The sequence below is a fragment of the Mauremys reevesii genome, linkage group 10, assembly GCF_016161935.1.
Source record: "Mauremys reevesii isolate NIE-2019 linkage group 10, ASM1616193v1, whole genome shotgun sequence".
In the NCBI taxonomy this organism is placed as follows: Eukaryota; Metazoa; Chordata; order Testudines; family Geoemydidae; genus Mauremys; species Mauremys reevesii.
Window position 1 is genome coordinate 65,041,301 of NC_052632.1, and position 16,971 is coordinate 65,058,271.

A 16,971-nucleotide genomic window follows, 5' to 3' on the forward strand; every position below is an offset into this window, starting at 1 on the left:
ATAGCAAAGAGTCCTGTGGCACCTTATAGACTAACAGACATATAGGAGCATGAGCTTTCATGGGTGAATACCCACTTCGACTCTTTGCTGCTTTTACAGATCCAGACTAACACAGCTACCCCTCTGATACTCTAGTGAAAATGTGCTGCATCCATATAAAAAGTGACTTCCGTGAGTGGAGTCTATCTTGGTGTCAAACCCTCATCCAAGGAACTTTTTACCCCAGTGCAGTGTCTTCGTCAGGGGTTTGAAGGGGTATAGCTACATCAGTGTAGCTATGAAGGTGTCAAAATCTCCAGTGTAAAGAAGGCCTTCAAAGACCCTGCTTTCTGCCACAAAGGAAGCAGATTCCTTTTGAAAGGTATGGTGGTGTTAATTGGTTTATATCCAACTGATGCGTGTATTCACTTTAAAAGGACAACCTCCTTACATAAATTTAAAGAGGTTGTTTGAAATAGGAGAACACTATTTGAAATGCATCTTTGCAAATTAGGAGGAAATTGAAAAGGGTTAATGTATTTGATCAAATACATTGTGTCCTAGAAATATAATTGAAAAATGTTGTCTGTTTGAACTGTCAGATGAGGTGATCCTCAATAAGCAACATGCTAATGAAGACTTTTAACTCCTAGTCTGATAAAGCCATCAGAGATGCTTAAACAGAAGATCTTCAGTTACACATAGAGTTGATAGCTATGAATCAGATTGTGAACCCATTTCTTGTACTGGTGAGCAATTACTCATTTAAGGAGTTCTAGTGAAGTCCGAACATTAGTAAAGGGTTCACATATTTAGCACTGTGGAGGTACACCTTTCTGAAACATTGGCTATGGCAAAGGAAGAAGCAGATACAGTGCTTTTGGAGTGAGGGAGAGAAGCCAACCTTAATATACAATTGGTCCTCAAAGGCCAGGTCATAACTAATGATGCTTATCAGCTGGTTGAAAAATCCAATTTTATTTCTGTGAAAAAATTCAGATGAAGCAAATTCATTCAAAATGTTTTCTGGAAAATATAATTTTTATGAAAAAATTCAAAACAAAATACAAATGTGTGTTTCATATTGAAGTGACATTTTTGCTTCATTCAAGTGCTCAAAAACCCAAATGAAATAAAAATGTCAATTTGAATACAAAATATTTGTTTTCATTTTGAATTGACGTTTTGTTTCACAATTAAACAATGTTCATTTTTACAAAATTCTTCATTCAAAAATCAAAACAATTGAAATATTTTAATGAAACTGAATTTTTCAATAAAAAATTGTTGAATTTTTTTATCAGCTTTAATGCTTATCACAGCGGTTTTAGCCTACTGTAATTATTATACTCAGCTTTATTTTATTTTCTGTGATTATTCTCTTCATTTTCAATCTCATGCCAAATCTATTTATCTTTATTCAGGATAACTAGAGTTAGTAACAGAAAATATTTGTTTGGAGATGATGAATATTCTCAGATGCTCATGAGGGAAGGAACCTGAGATCTGACATTCAGGAAGGTGGAAGCAGGGCAGAAGAAATCTGAGCAGACAAGCAAAGTAAATGGACTGCAAGACCCCTCCCCAAAAGTTGGTGGGCATGTAGAAAACAGGAATACCTGCTAGTTGTGGTTACATTCCCCATTCCATCGAAGAAATCAGAATTTTTCAAATGCTAGACCTTTATCAAGAAGTCATATTCAAAACAAGCTCAATTGTAAAGATTGCATTCTGAACATAAGCCACTTAACTACAGTTGAACAGGAAACTGTTTCCCCGTCCTATGAGAATTTTCAAGATTTCAAAACTTTTCCTGGACAAATTGGGACAAAACTGCAAAATCTTGAAACATTTCACAAAATGATAATCCAAAAAAAAAAATTGGATTGGATCACTCAAAATATTTTGTTTCAATAACTTCAAAATATTTAATTTCAATGTTGGCCTTTTAAAATTCTTTTAACTTTGTTTTATGGTAAATTAATGAAAATTTCAAAACAAAAATAATAGTGTGTAACTGGAAAACTACTTTGTTTTGACTATTTTAAACCAAATGGGGAGATTCATCTGAATAACCCTTTCCTGCAAACAGTTTTGATTTTTGAGAAATCGACACTTTCGGTTTAAAAATGTTATGTTGGAAAATTCCAGTTCAACTCTACACTTAATCTCCCTCTGGCACAATTTACCGTTCTGTAAAGACACAAGTGTTACAAAGTTTAATTAATGTTTGTAAAGCACTTTAAGAGCCTTTGATAAAATGTTCTTATACAACAGCAAAATATATTTTTCTGTTGTGTAGTAACATGAACTTTGCAGGTTCATGAGTGTATCAGAGGCACGTATTGTAGAGAGCATCTAAATTTCCCTTTATTGCATTTGTTGTTTTCAAAATGTAGTAGAGAGAAGAAGGAAATAGGGCCAAGCAGAGAGGATATCTGAAACATTAAAATAGCAATTTTATTTTGGCTTATTGAAAATAAATATATTCTGGGGGCAATGAATAAGAGGCATTTTCAGACCCAAAACAGCAAGTATACGTTTTCATAGGAACATAGGCCCTATATGACTAGAAGGGACCTCTTGGATCTTGTTTAGTACTCTGCTATCACAGCAAAGAGTCCTGTGGCACCTTATAGACTAACAGAAGTATTGGAGCATGAGCTTTCGTGGGTGAATACCCACTTTGTCAGATGCATGTAGTGGAAATTTCCAGAGGCAGGTATATATATGCAAGCAAGAATCAGGCTGGAGATAACGAGGTTAGTTCAATCAGGGAGGATGAGGTCCTCTTCTAGCAGTTGAGGTGTGAACACCAAGGGAGAAGAAACTGTCTTTACTGGAATTTGGGCTTAAATTTATTCATTCATTTCATTGCTTTGTCTTTTTCATAAAATGTCTGAAAGGCTGAGAAAGGAAGAGAGAGGAATAAAGCCAGGGACATAACTTGAGGAATGAATGTTCATGTCTCAAATAAATAACACTGTCATATTTTGAACTTTTCTGGGTTTTTTTAGCCCAATAATAGTATAGCATTTTAAAATGCTTAATTGATTTGTGTCCTATAGTACTAATTGAGGTTGCTGTACTGTACGTTATTTAGATTTGTGACTATCAAGCAGGGAAAGTGAGTTTGTTCCTTAATTCTTTCTCCCATATTCCTCCAACTCTGGTAGATCCATCATCCAAACCTATTATTTACTCCATGATGACAACAAAGGCATATGGAGTCTGAGGGCCCAATCTAATTTAAATAAAATAAAACAGAGTTGACTGCAGTCACCTTTATCTCTGTGCTGACAGTGCAACCCATGAAAACTACTGGCTCTAGCATGTCTCTCTCCATCTCGACGAAGCTGCTCCAATCAAGCTGAAGCACTGCATGCAGAAACCTACAATATATAGGTCCCATAAAGATAAATCATGAAAAGTTATACTTGAGCTATCAGAGTTACTCTCTATGTCTAATGATAGAAAACAGATTCCTTGTAGTAATATTAGTATTGTTAAGGTTTCCCTTTGTTTGAAAAGCGTCAGTGATTATTCATTATTTCATCTGAGGAATGTTCAACACATGGAGCCAACCTTTAAGCAGTGAGTAAACTGTTGTCCGCCTTCCTTCTATCCTATATATTTAGATACATTTCTTGTGTGGCATGAGAAGAATTAAGTGTACAATTTCTAGCCAACAGAAGTAGCAAAAATTACCTTTACACACTGCACTGAAAGTGTACAGCTAATCTGCAATGCAGTGTGTTGGTACCTCAAACGGTTTATGAAAAAAACTAAGTCTGTGACAATCTCTTCATTCTCCTTTAATTATAATTCTACCTTCAAAAAGTGATTACCTTTGATGGGTTACTTTGTAAAATATACTACACAACAGCTGACATGACACAGTAGTAAATCATAACTTTATGATAACCATTCACAACTCAAAGAGCTCTCCTAAACTGCAGAGAAAAACTTGTGAAAATGTCTGCTAGAGACTTGTCAATGTCCATGCCTTTTTCTCTGCTCATCACTGAGAAATCTTGTAGGATTTGGTTTGCAGCCTTTACATTTTGAACAGTCTTTAACCTTATTTATAACTGTTCAGGTACTCTACTTTCTGCTTATCTCATAATTCCCCATTTCCAGGTCTCCATCACAGATGGATTTGTTGTTGTTTTATCCTCTCTCTTATTCTCCATTATCATTTTTTCATGAATTAACCATTTCATCATTTTTCTCATGAATAAATATTTGTAAAAAGTTCAGCTGTTCTGTTATGTTTCATGTGCATGATTATTAACCTGTTTTGTTAAGCTTGTTTTACATATTATTTGATATATAAAATATGTCATACTTTTCATGTTGTGCAATACATCACTATGATTTGAAAGGGCATTCTGCTTATTGACATTTGTGTCCCCAATAATCAAATTTTATAAAATATATACTTATAAATGTTTTTGTGGAGTATGTGTTATATAAACACATTGTGTATATACACACAAATATATTTTATTTGTATATATATGTGTGTGTATATACACACACACACACACACACACACACCTCCCTCCCTCAAAAAACCATTTCAATTACATTAGTCATATATACAGAATTTACAGACATGGTTTCACTTGTATGTAATACTGTATATAAAAGGCCAGTTCTTCTGTTGATCTCAAGCCAGTCTTCAGTTTTACATGCCCACCTTTTCCTTGTGATTGCACCACTAAATGTAAATCACTCATGCAAAGCAGGCTGCTGGGCACAAATACCGGTACCTGTTTCCACATGCAAAATGGATGCCTGTTCACTTTTGCAAGCTTGCGAAATATGAGACCAGGACTCAATTTAGACTCTGAATTTAGCTCCCGAAGTGTACTCTGGTTTACTTTTAACTATTTCTGAGTGTATCTTTTACTAAACCTTCTTGCTCAGTTTCAAATATAGATAGAATCCCTTGTATGTGTGTATCTCCCTCTCTCAGCTGCACAAACTGAGCAGTCAGCAGTGCCACCATTAGTCAAAGTCAGAGAAGCTTGCTCATGCTAGTATTTCTGTCACAGCTGTTACTTTGGGTCGCAACATACTGATATGACTAAATGCCTTTCTTGGAAATGCTTTTTAGCTGTGCAAGGCTTACTACTTTTTTCCTTCTCAGAAACAGCCTTATAAGTCTGCTGGTGAAAAGGAAATAATAAGATAAATATACAATAAATATCAAACTTGTTAGTACTCTCCTATGCAATCCTACAATAAAGATCTGTTAACTATGCCCTACAAATACAGTATATGTTAGTTTTATATTATAAATATGTTTATAATATTTATTTTAACCCTTAAAACTTTACAGTTTTGCTTTAGATGGTGATTACATACAAAAAACACCCCAAAATGATAGTAAAGGAATGTTAAGGTTGCAAAATCAAACAGTCGAAAGTTAGGAAAGGCTGGAATTAAGGTTGCCTTTGCAACAGGAAACATTAATTCTGTCCTCTTGGGCATATGCATTATGATACAATTTTTAATTTTTCACAAGACCGCTGCCTTATTTAGTGTGCAGGAAGAATTGTGTTTACCAAATGGGTAGCTATAAAATATTTATTTTTATCTTAATTATTCAGTATGCAACCCCAGGTCTTATTTACTGCACATGACTTGAACTCTGCACTGAATCAAGTATTATTAATTTCCTCATAGGCTTTTCTATGAAGCTCATCACCAAAGTATATGACTCGTTCACAAATATTACTGTATTTATCTCTACAACACCTTTGTGAAGTAAAAATCTCTACAACACCTTTGTGAAGTAAAATGGTATTATTATCCCATTGAGAGACTAAGGCCAGAATTTTCAAGTGTGTGCTAATTTTGGGTGTCCAATTTGAGAATCTAATTTCAACTTGAGGTACCTAAAGCTTGATTTTTCTGAGTACTTTGTTTTTCTATAGCACTATATATATTTAAGCACAGATGCCACTGAATTCAGCTACAGTTGTGAGCATTCCGTATGTTTGCAAATCAGGTCTCAGGTATCTCAAGATGGGCACCTAGAAAATGACAGAACACATAGTGCCCGCCTGTGAAAAATGTGCTGTAAGTCACCACATACAAATTCTGTATCACATATGAACTCGAGGGCAGAAGCAATGAAAGAATTCAGTTCTCCAGGCTGAGACCATCCTTTCTCATCCTATAATCCCGTGTCATTCACTACACACCTTTCAGCTTCTGCATCAAATGAGATAGGGTTCTACAGACAGCAGCCTCCTGTCCAACATACTGGTACCTACTGCCCATCTACTACCGACATACCCTGATCATTGTCCATCCTGTGCACTGAATAAAGGCAGGGGTCTTTGGGGGGGAAAAATTATGTGACCATGTAATGTAATCATGTACAGAAACATTAGGGGCAAATTAAGGTTACACAGGAAGCCTTGATTCTGGCATGCCTAACTTTTGAGTGCTTGGCTTTTCAACCTTAATACTCTTTTAATGAAGGGGTGTTTTACACTATAATCTCCTACATGTTTAAAAAAGCAAACTGAAAAAACATAAATTCCATCATGTGAATCAGACTGATCTCACATGGGTCATCAGCAGGGTTGGAACTTTTAGATCCACAGCACAGACGTGTACCACTTAAATTAACAGGAGAACTGGTAGCAGTGGTAGTTTATCTTATACAGTGGAATGAAACACACATTTTGCCAATGAGTTTCAGATCTATTTGCTGACAGCAGAGGAATTTTGGAACTCAAGATCCCTGAGTTCTGTTCCAGGTTCTGGAGTGGAGTCTGCTCTACTTGTTACAGATCAATCTGCCATTTCTCCTGCAGCCTGCTCTCTTCCGTTCCTGTCCTTCCAGTTCTGCTTGAATTCCACCACCCCTGCTCCCGCACTCCAGCCTGCCTCTGTCCATCCCAGCATGTCTTGTCATCCTCCTCTCTTTTCATACCTCTGCATTCAGGCAAGTCAGACTGTTTCCTCCTTCTCCATGCTGTCTGGGTACCAGCAGCGGGAATCTTCAACAGAGACGGTATTCCTGCTCTCAGTTCTGTGCCTGGCACCACAGCACCCTCCCCCCCACTTCCGCCCCAGTAGCTAGGAGGAACAATTGCAGGAAGAGTGCTGCTCAGCCCCTGAATACTATACAGCAATGCTCAGTTACTTGGAGGGGAAAAATCTGTGGGCAGTCCAGTGGGCATGTAGTAGCTGTAAGGGGGGAAGAGTTTTGGCTAAGGACAGGTCAGAAGCTTACTTTCACACAAAATGCCATGGAATCTTAATGTAAATAGAGGGGATCTCAAGTTTTCAGGTTTTGCACACTGGAAAGATGAATGGCAAGTCAACTCTTCTACCAGAGTTTGAGTGCAAACTTTTTTTTTATGATTTTTTTTTTTGCTGTATAACAGAATTATTGAGAATAAATAATCATTGTTTGTATATGATACATTTTGAAACTTTTGTTTATGATAAATGGTGTTATTTTTCTTTTCTCATATCTGACACAATATAATACAATAATACTAAGCATGACTCATACATTCCAATGATTCAGCAAGCCTGGAAAGTCAAAAAGTAGATCTATGCAATTGGAAAGTTTTAAAAAAGAAAGAGATCTCGGGGATGTTTAACTTGGTTTTGTGCAGGGAAATGTAATATGTTTCAAACTATTAGGGACTGTGTCTACATATACAAAAGATACACATGGGTTGACCAGAAATATTATACTAATACTGTATTTATTGACGTCAAAGTCAAAACTCTCCTGTTGTCTTCAATAGGCGCAGGATAGGACCTTACTTGTAATGTTTTGTACAAACCAAGCAATAGAAACGGAGATACTAGAATTATTCAGAATCCAGTCAACATAACAGTGAGAGAAAATGAAAATTTGCAATAATGACAGCAAAAATGGGGATAAACAAAAGACCTCTAATCTTGCCACAAAAATTCAGATTTTGTGGAGTACATATAGCAGAAAATGGCTACTTTTTAGGCAGCCAGCCTATTACCTGTCACAACATGAGACATTTTCACCTTCCCCATATTAGTTCCTGTCAAACTATTTTCAAATTTCAGCTACAGGAATTTCAGTCAATTTTGGAAAGTGGATGTTCCAGGGCACAGCAGACTTCTTAAAAGAGTCATAAAATAACAAGGTATAGCTGTATTAAAGGGGACCGGACAAAAAGAGATATCCTTGAAGATCTAGCCTTGTAACTCTTAATTTAAACATCATACATAACTGAATTCATATCCAAAACCCTTGATCCTTTGCTTGGCTATCAGCACTTTCTGTAACAAGTATCCATACCAATATGTCATCCACAATTAAATATGTATTATTCAATGCAAATCTGAAACATGAGAAGCTGTCTGGTATAACCCATATGACTGCTTCCTTTTATTACCTTCTTTAATTAACTTCTAATCTTTATTAGGTTAAGTTACTGTGTATGGATCATGATAAATATTTTAGTGATAGATAATTGGTCTACGAAGCATGTGTAGTTCTATAATGTAATGGATTAATGCTTTAATGGTTTCTTTCTTTTCATTTTTAACAAGTATGGACCGAGTTCTGCTTTTGGATGAAGATTTCTCTTTGATGACAAGGGTCTCTAGTGTCTTATTTTATGTTTGGCTTCTGATTACTGACTGCTGAATCTTCAAAGGTTTGGTTCAAATACACACTCGATAGCTAATTATTTGAACTATCAGTATCTTTGTATCTGTAAAATTGTTTTGGAAACATCTTGGTGTTGTGTTTTTTGTGTGAGCTGTCAGGTGCTTCTTGCTTCTATCTGGGCTGCAAATGCCATAAGAATAGGGTTTTTTGTTCTGTTTCAGCACTTCCACTCCCTATCCCAGCCCTGATCAAAATGTGTGAAAGCACTGCATAGAGAAAAAAAAAAGTTGAGTGTGTATTTTCGAACTTCGAGAAACATTTGGTTTGTATTTTGGCCAAAGGTTCAAATCAGTTTTTATTTTAATTGTGTCACTGCCTGCATTTCTGTGCTAAAGCATCAACTGTGGGTCATTATTGCCCTCTGTTGTATTAATTTAGATTAAATAAATGGGCTAAAGGTGATTTCATTATCCAGTCACTATCCAACATTAAACAGTGTTAAACAAGGTCTGGAGCTTGGAAAACAGAGACCTCAGCTTGCTTTGCATCATGCCAAACACACCATTTAAAAATCCTTTTAACCTTTTATTAACGATATGGAAAAGAAGGAAAAACAGGTGACATGTAAAGTATTAAATAAGGCTATGTCTACACTGCACTTCTGTCACTAAAACTTTTGTCAGTGTGAAAAAACACCCCACTGGACAGCGTTTTGTCGGTGAGAGATGCTCTCCTGCTGACAAAGCTACCACGCCTCGTAGGGGGTGATTTTATTTTGCCAGCAGGAGAGCTCTTTGCTATTTCCTTGTGCCTCTTGTCTTGTACTTAGGTTGTAAGCTCTTCTGGGTAGTACCTTTTTGTTATATTATACTATATAGTATCTAACATAATGAGGTCCTGGTCCATGATAATCTAGACGTTACCACATGCAAATATATAATAATAATTAATGAATTCTCATATACGCACCACTTTTGATCATCATCATCAAAGGTAGTTTTGTTTTAAAAGGGTTGTAGTCCTTACTAACCCTTTTCTACTTTATATGATAGTGAAGTTAGAATGTTGAAGCTGCGATATCACAATCCTTTCTTGACAGCAGATCAAAATGGCACAAACATATAACTTCATTGCTTGAATCACACTGAGGTTAAGAGAAAGAACTTCCCACATCAAAATAAATATATTCACTGGCTACCGAGAGTCATATAGACAGTTACTGTCAAAGTAAACTGTATTTTCATACATTCTGTTTTTCACAATCTTGCTTTAAATCGTATAAGTTACCATGACTGTGTAGGTGCTGGTAGAGAATCAAGGTTCTTTGTGTGGTATTCTTATCTTGAATCACTTGCTGTCCTTTGCAAAACACGTGTCATTTACTATATGTTTATTTTTTAGGGTTTGTCCTTGAACTATCCATAGAGTGTTTAATTTAAAGGCAAGTAACTATCTAGCAGTACACCGAAGGACTCAGGGCTAACGGTTACCATAACCACTTCTATAGCATCTTTGTACATAGGCACTGTAACCCCTTCCAACTGCCTTCTTATGACCTTTGGTACGTCTTGAGTAGTTAACCCCGTCTGCTTTCCCTCCCTCCTTCTAAAAGTAGAGATTGTCATCTCTCAGACATTGTCAGCACTTCTTCACTAGTGTTATCAATTTAAATCTAAATTATAGACGCATTTAAACACAATCCTGTTTGTTTCGGATACAGAGAAAAGAAATGCACAAAATAAAGCGGGGGTGGGGAGCGAAGGGGCTATGAAAAGCCTCCATAGTAAAAGTTGCTGTAGCCAAGTTGGTCCCAGAATATTAGGCTTGGTCTACACTAGGGGGGGGGTTCGATCTAAGGTACGCAACTTCAGCTACGCGAATAGCGTAGCTGAAGTCGAAGTACCTTAGTTCGAATTACTTACCTGTCCTCACGGCGTGGGATCGACGTCCGCAGCTCCCCCGTCAACTCCGCCACCGCCATTCGCAGTGGTGGAGTTCTGGAGTCGACGGGAACTCCGAGAAATCGATTGCTATCCGCCGATATGGCGGGTAGTGAAGACGTACCCTTAGAGAGACAAAGTGGGAGAGGTAATATTTTTTTATTGGACCAACTTCTGTTGATGAGAGAGACAAGCTTTTGAGACACATAGAGCTTTTCTTCAGATCTGACTGAGATGCTTAGGAGATAGAAGGCTGGACTCTCCTCTGAAAAGCATCTGGGTACACACACTTTGGCTATGAATTGTATGTAGGGAAATGTTCTGGTAAGTTTTCCCAGACCTAAAGCTCAAAAGCATGTACCAACAAGAAGTTGGACCAGTAAAAGATATTACCTTACCCACCTTGTCTCTCTAATGCAGGGGTCGGCAACGTCTGGCACGCAGCTCGCCAGGGTAAGCACCCTGGCGGGCCGGGCCAGTTTGTTTACCTGCTGCGTCAGCAGGTTTGGCGGACCGCGGCTCCCACTGGCGGCGGTTCACTGTCCTAGGCCAATGGGAGCGGCAGGAAGCAGTGCAGGTGAGGGATGTGCTGGCCGTGGCTTCCCGCCACCCCCATTGGCCTGGGACGGCGAACCGTGGCCAGTGGGAGCTGCAATCGACTGAATCTGCTGACGCGGCACATAAACAAACTGGCCCGGCCTGCCAGGGTGCTTACCCTGGCAAGCCACGTGACAGAGGTTGCCGACCTCTGCTCTAATGGGTCAGTCAATCAGTCTTGTGTAGCCCTTATTCATACTACTTCTGAGGCTCGGTGTGGAAGTGTACAAAGTCCTAATTAACATGTTGCCATAGTATTTTCCAGTTTACAAAAACATGTCATGAAGGTTGGTATCTTGTGCTATACACTCTAATTTCCTTTTTGCATATTCAGGCACTTCAAAGGTCTTTCCTAAACTTCAAAGGATACCTTCTGAAATCTCCGAAGGTGTGAGCCAGCTAAAGGGATATATACCATGTCTTCAGGAGTGTTTCAGTAACTACCTCCAATGGACTACGTTCTTAAGAACATAAGAACATAAGAAAGGCCGTACCGGGTCAGACCAAAGGTCCATCTAGCCCAGTATCTGTCTACCGACAGTGGCCAATGCCAGGTGCCCCTGAGGGAGTGAACCTAACAGGCAATGATCAAGTGATCTCTCTCCTGCCATCCATCTCCATCCTCTGACGAACAGAGGCTAGGGACACCATTCTTACCCATCCTGGCTAATAGCCATTTATGGACTTAGCCACCATGAATTTATCTAGTCCCCTTTTAAACATTGTTATAGTCCTAGCCTTCACAACCTCCTCAGGTAAGGAGTTCCACAAGTTGACTGTGCGCTGCGTGAAGAAGAACTTCCTTTTATTTGTTTTAAACCTGCTGCCTATTAATTTCATTTGGTGACCCCTAGTTCTTGTATTATGGGAATAAGTAAATAACTTTTCCTTATCCACTTTCTCAACATCACTCATGATTTTATATACCTCTATCATGTCCCCCCTTAGTCTTCTCTTTTCCAAACTGAAGAGTCCTAGCCTCTTTAATCTTTCCTCATATGGGACCCTCTCTAAACCCCTAATCATTTTAGTTGCTCTTTTCTGAACCTTTTCTAGTGCTAGAATATCTTTTTTGAGGTGAGGAGACCACATCTGTACACAGTATTCGAGATGTGGGCGTACCATGGATGTATATAAGGGCAATAATATATTCTCAGTCTTATTCTCTATCCCCTTTTTAATGATTCCTAACATCCTGTTTGCTTTTTTGACTGCCTCTGCACACTGCGTGGACATCTTCAGAGAACGATCCACGATAACTCCAAGATCTTTTTCCTGACTCGTTGTAGCTAAATTAGCCCCCATCATGTTGTATGTATAGTTGGGGTTATTTTTCCCAATGTGCATTACTTTACATTTATCCACATTAAATTTCATTTGCCATTTTGTTGCCCAATCACTTAGTTTTGTGAGATCTTTTTGAAGTTCTTCACAATCTGCTTTGGTCTTAACTATCTTTAGCAGTTTAGTATCATCTGCAAACTTTGCCACCTTACTGTTTACCCCTTTCTCCAGATCATTTATGAATAAATTGAATAGGATTGGTCCTGGGACTGACCCTTGGGGAACACCACTAGTCACCCCTCTCCATTCTGAGAATTTACCATTTATTCCTACCCTTTGTTCCCTGTCCTTTAACCAGTTCTCAATCCATGAAAGGACCTTTCCTTTTATCCCATGACAGCATAATTTACGTAAGAGCCTTTGGTGAGGGACCTTGTCAAAGGCTTTCTGGAAATCTAAGTACACTATGTCCACCGGATCCCCCTTGTCCACATGTTTGTTGACCCCTTCAAAGAACTCTAATAGATTAGTAAGACACGATTTCCCTTTACAGAAACCATGTTGACTATTGCTCAAGAGTTTATGTTTTTCTATGTGTCTGACAATTTTATTCTTTACTAATGTTTCAACTAATTTGCCCGGTACCGACGTTAGACTTACCGGTCTGTAATTGCCGGGATCACCCCTAGAGCCCTTTTTATGAATCCCCCAGAACCAGGAGTCTTCCAGTATTGAAAACCTGCAGCACCTTCATAAAGTGACATGGCAGCAAATTTCATATGGATAAACCCATACAAACAGTACAATTATACAACTCATACTGGAGATTTTCATATCAAATTTTAGGACGAAGAATTGTATCAGGCAAGTTGCTACTATTAAAAAATAATCTGGAAAGAAGAAGGAAGAGAAACCTTTTCCCCTTCTGTCACTGAGCTGATGATTTTCTCCATTCCAGTGGAGGGCTTGTTAATAGTACAAATAGACCTAGTGGATTTAATCCTGGACCCACTAAAGTCCAGTCAAGTTTTGCCAACCTGATGGTTGCTCTAATGTGGATCAACTACCCACAGCCCATTAGGCCACATACAGTAGCCATGGTTCACTGGGGCACAGGGATGCTTTGGCCATGCTTCCTTTCTGCCAGCCATGCTCCTATGCCAACCACAGAAAGAGGAGGGTAGTATAAAAATGACTATACCAGCATTACATTGCCACAGTGTCCCCCTTATATAGAGATGATCGGATCTGGGTCTGTGTTTTCCAGTTAGTTAAACTCAGATGAATTATAACAGTGGTTCGAGAATAATTCTACAGCAGCCACTTCAGAGGACTTTAAGGTAGTCTCCCACTACCAGGTTCTCTTTTCCTACCTGTAGAAACTGCCCTAGTGAAACATGCTGCCACTGCCTGGCATCTTGTAAAAATTAGTGGTCACCTTAACTTGTGCAGATGTATATTTTTTTATCACTCTGGCACATCATACTCACCCAAACACCTCTCTGTTCTTGACTTCATATTATGGAGAACCTCAGATGTCCCTTGTGTATTCTTGATAACATCTCTCACTAACGTTTGTGGAATCACTATTCATTCATCTCTCAAAATAGACCAATTTGCTCTGCTGAGCTTCTTTCAGAAGGACCAATATTGCCCACTCTCCTTAAAGCCTTTATGCATTGCCTCTGGCCATCCACTGCCTGCTCTCTTTTTAACTATTAAGTGTTTTTATCATGCCTTGTTCCAAGTTGTATTTCAGCTAGTCTGTTGGAAAAAACTGGGAAGATATGCATTTTGGTTTTCATTTAACTTTATAAATCCATCTGAAACCTCATCTGTTTATGTGCTTGAAAGAGAATTAGCCCTAAAAGTGGTTTTCCTGAAACATCTTTAACCTCCATGCCACAGAAGAGTTTATATTGTAGGGAAGAAGGAAAGTGTGTCTTTCCAAACCAGTACCAAAGGTCAGCTGGCATCTGATTGAACTGTTGAAGCGTACTCAAAATCCAACTACTGAAGGCTCCTTTCCAGTTTTCAACAGGTCTCCTAAATACAAATTGTCTAATTTTCAAAGGTGCAGCTCCCATTTAATTTGAGTGAGATTTGTGGGTGCTCAACACTTCTGAACATTAGACCTCTTACACTCAGGTACTTAAATATAGATTTAGGAGCCAAACTTTAGCCCCCTAGGTTTGAAAATGTTGCTCTAAATTTCTCCCAATTGATTATAATTTTATTTTTTCTCAGAAGTTTGATTCCTAGGGCTGATCAACATCTGTACCCAAAGGAAATTTAATTTAATCTTCCCCAATACAATAATCACCTTCCCTCTCTGTTCAAATGTATGGTTCCATGAATATTAACAATATTGAATCTCAGCAGTAAATAATACATGTCATTTTCTAGTAGATCATACTTAATTCACAAAATTCCTTTTAATTGTCATACACACACTATTTCTTTCTACTGAGTTATTCAAAGCCCTTTCTATACAAAATGCATTATTCAAAACACAATCTGTGCTCTTGATTTGCAGGCTTCACATACATTTCAGAAGCTCTTTTGTGTAGTGTTTTACTTTTTTTTTCTTCAATGCCATTTATTCTAGCACATACTTGTCATAATTTTTATTCTTTTCTAAAACCTATTCCTTCCCTTTAGAGCAAGCTAATCTAAAGAACACATCAGGGAGAAGAATAGAGACAGGATGAATACATTTTAAGGATGATCAAACTCCCTCTGCTGTCCTTTCCAAGTCATTGAACTATAATGGCATTAACATGAGCTCCCCTCATCTACCTGGCTTCTTTGAGTTGTTTAGCAATTAAAAATCCCTCTTCAAGGAAACACCAGAGGCAAAGATCCATATGCTGTGCCCTCCTTTACATAATATATAGTTAGGGTACAAAATTACAATAAAACAAGGATATAAAAACTCCACTCAAAGAGGCAAAACCTATGTGGTGTCATCCCCTGAGTACATGTGCCATCCATTAGACATCCAACAGTGCACAGCATCTGTGACTGTCATGCGCTGGTTAGAAAAATGTGCTCTGCTGTTGTAGGTTGAAGGTGGGAAGGGTAAAAACGGCAGGCATTCATGCTATATGCTCTCCCACACAAAAGCCTGGAGATACTAATGATAAGAGAATCACAAGTTACTTCTGTTCCAATCTGTCAGCAAGCAACACAAGGTTCTATCAGTCGATGCTAGAAAATAGAGATAATAACCCTCACTGCTTAACTCACTTGACATATCTCTTGTTCTGGTGATGTCTGCCTTACACAGCCATACTCCACTCCTGCTGCATACTAGTCAGGGTCATCTTGCTGTGATTGGCTCTGGCTGTTTGAAAGTTCTCTGTCAGTTTAGCTCCCTAGAATCATAGAATCTCAGGGTTGGAAGGGACCTCAGGAGTCATCTAGTCCAACCCCCCTGCTCAAAGCAGGACCAAACCCAACTAAATCATCCCAGCCAGGGCTTTGTCAAGCCTGACCTTAAAAACCTCTAAGGAAGGAGATTCCACCACCTCCCTAGGTAACCCATTCCAGTTCTTCACCACCCTACTAGTGAAAAAGTTTTTCCTAATATCCAACCTAAACCTCCCCCTCTGCAACTTGAGACCATTACTCCTTGTTCTGTCATCTTCTACCACTGAGAACAGTCTAGATCCATCCTCTTTGGAACCCCCTTTCAGGTAGTTGAAAGCAGCTATCAAATCCCCCCTCATTCTTCTCTTCTGCAGGCTAAACAATCCCAGTTCCCTCAGCCTCTCCTCATAAGTCATGTGTTCCAGCCCCCTAATCATTTTTGTTGCCCTCCGCTGGACTCTCTCCAATTTATCCACATCCTTCTTGTAGTGTGGGGTCCAAAACTGGACACAGTACTCCAGATGAGGCCTCACCAGTGCTGAATAGAGGGGAATGATCACTTCCCTCGATCCGCTGGAAATGCCCCTACTTATACAACCCAAAATGCCATTAGCTTTCTTGGCAACAAGGGCACACTGTTGACTCATATTCAGCTTTTCGTCCACCGTAACCCCTAGGTCCTTTTCTGCAGAACTGCTGCCCAGCCATTCGGTCCCTAGTCTGTAGCAGTGCATGGGATTCTTCCATCCTAAGTGCAGGACTCTGCACTTGTCCTTGTTGAACCTCATCGTATTTCTTTTGGCCCAATCCTCTAATTTGTCTAGGTCCCTCTGTATCCTATCCCTACCCTCCAGCGTATCAACCACTCCTCCCAGTTTAGTGTCATCTGCAAACTTGCTAAGGGTGCAGTCCACACCATCCTCCAGATCGTTAATGAAGATATTGAATAAAACTGGCCCCAGCACCGACCCTTGGGGAACCCCACTTGATACCGGCTGCCAACTAGACATGGAACCATTGATCACTACCCGTTGAGCCCGACCATCTAGCCAGTTTTCTATCCACCTTACCGTCCATTCATCCAGCCCATACTTCTTTAACTTGCTGGCAAGAATACTGTGGGAGACTGTATCAAAAGCTTTGCTAAAGTCCAGAAATAGCACATCC

The 16,971-nt window shown here is 38.9% G+C and overlaps 1 protein-coding gene across 2 annotated transcripts in view; it reads right to left on the bottom strand.

Moving 5' to 3' along the window:
- Nucleotides 1–16,971, bottom strand: part of SHISA9 (shisa family member 9) — a 245,333-nt gene that overhangs the window by 102,184 nt on the left and 126,178 nt on the right. The gene's annotated exons all lie outside the window — the stretch shown is intronic.